The sequence below is a fragment of the Callorhinus ursinus genome, unplaced genomic scaffold, assembly GCF_003265705.2.
Source record: "Callorhinus ursinus isolate GAN/ISIS: 27379988/994484 unplaced genomic scaffold, GSC_fseal_2.0 scaffold20, whole genome shotgun sequence".
Classification (NCBI taxonomy): Eukaryota; Metazoa; Chordata; class Mammalia; order Carnivora; family Otariidae; genus Callorhinus; species Callorhinus ursinus.
This window is the reverse complement of record NW_027397082.1, coordinates 20,208,367-20,210,296: the sequence shown is the minus strand read 5'-3', so window position 1 is coordinate 20,210,296 and position 1,930 is coordinate 20,208,367. Positions and strand designations below refer to the sequence as shown.

At 47.4% G+C, this 1,930-nt stretch overlaps 1 pseudogene; it reads right to left on the bottom strand.

Annotated features, from left to right (window-relative positions):
• Nucleotides 1-890: 890 nt before the first annotated feature.
• LOC112830788 (large ribosomal subunit protein eL28 pseudogene) lies at nucleotides 891-1,397 on the bottom strand (annotated as a pseudogene).
• Nucleotides 1,398-1,930: the final 533 nt, after the last annotated feature.

The following is a 1,930-nucleotide window of genomic DNA, read 5'->3' as shown; positions in this document are numbered from 1 at the left end:
TATATAATAGAGATCCAATTAAGTGGGAGTTATCTTAATGCCTGTAAGCCATTGATACAGATGTTTGAGGTGCCGGAGTGACTGCAAGAGGGTCCTCTTGGCATGCCAGTAAAGCTCTCCCTCAGGTTATGGAATTCTGTTCATCTCTTCGAACTATGCCTTTTGTAGTTGTCCCACAGTTCTTAGCTATTCTGTTTTCAGTCTAATTTCTCACTGCTCTCCAGTTTTAGCATTCTCTGTTGAAATTTCCTCAAGCTCAGAGATTCTTTCCTGAGCTATGTCCAGTCTACCAGTAAGCCCATTAAAGGCACTCTTCCTTTCTGTTACAGTGCTTTTTATCTCCAGTATTTCAATTCTTTCTTAGAATTTCTATCTCTTTGCTTACATTGCCCATCTGCTCTTGCATGTTGCCTATTTCAGCCATTAGAGCCTTTAGTATATTAATCATAGTTGTTTTAAATTCCTAGTCTGATCATTCCAACCTCTCTGCCATATCTGAGTCTGGTTCTGATGCTTGCTCTGTCGCTCCAAACTGTTTTGTGCCTTTTGGTATGCCTCGTAATCTTTTCTTGATAGATGGACTTGATGTACTGGGTAAAAGGAACCGCTGAAAATAGGCCTTCAGTGCTGTGGTGGTGAGGTGTTAAAGGAGAGGAAGTGTTCTATGGTACTATATTAAGCCTCAGTCTTTTAGTGAGCCTATGCCTCTGGACTATGAACTTGACAAGTGCTTCCCAGCCCCCTCCCTTAGATGGAACAAGAAGGCTGGAATAGGCTGGATTTGGGTCTTTCTCTTCCCCCAGGTTGGTCAGGCTCTGATGAAACCCCAACAGGTTAAGTTCTGGTTAAAGAACTTCTTTTTTTTTTTTTTTTTTTTTTGAGGAGGCTGACATCTTTATTGCTTTACAGGCAGGGGCAGGTGCTCAGGAGCTCTTGATGGGGCGGGCCCTCTCCCTCTTCACCATCACAGGCTTCTGGCTGCACAGGATGGCGCGGGCTCTGCGAATGGCAGCCATGCGCAGATCTGGGCGGTACTTGTTCTTGCGGATCATGTGCCGGATGCTGCTGAGGGTGGCCCGGGCATTCTTGTTAGTGGTGGTTCGAACGTAGGAGGTGGCGGCTTTCCGCCGGCCAGATCTCCGCTTCATGACCACCACCACGCCTTTACCGTCGGCCGCCGGCTCCACGCCCACGGTCTTGCGGTGAATCAGCCCGTTGTAGCGGAACGAGTTGCGAGCCTTCAGGTTGTTAGGCTCAGTGCTGTAGGTCTGCTTGTTCCTCTTGATCAGGAAGCTGGAGCAGTTCCGCACGACCGTCCACTGCAGGTGGGCGGACATGGCTGCGGCTCCTCTCGCTACGGCAGCCGGAGACGGAAAGAGGCCAAAAACTTCTTCTGAGAGCAGGCCTTGTTAAGAAGAACAGAATGCTCTGGTATATTTCAAATGGCTTTTGTTCTCTCCCTGCCAGAAGCAGGAAATTTTTCTCCAATATTCACTGTCTGAACCTCCTAAAGCTCCTGAAGGTAAAACTCACAAAAGTGTTTGTAGGGTGGAGCTCCCCTATAACTGAGTCCCCCTGGATTTTCTTTTTTTATCTTTCAGACTTGACTGAGACTTCAGTTGGACTTTAGGCAAAGACTGAGTCATCCAGTGCAGATTCATGAACAGGGTCCAGCAGCAAATGAACACCTTGGAGCAAGTCACAGAACTGCTTCCTATTGATTTGAGTAAAATGTTTGATGAAAACGAGCTGGAGTTGCTGATGTGCAACCTTGGCAGTGTGGACATGAATGATTGGGGACAACATTCTATTTACAGGAAAGGCTATTGCCCAAACCCTCCTGTCATTCCATGGTTCTGAAAGGCTGTGCTGCTGATGCTTCCCGAGAAGTATCTCCGGTTACTACAGTTTGTCACAGGGACATCCCAAG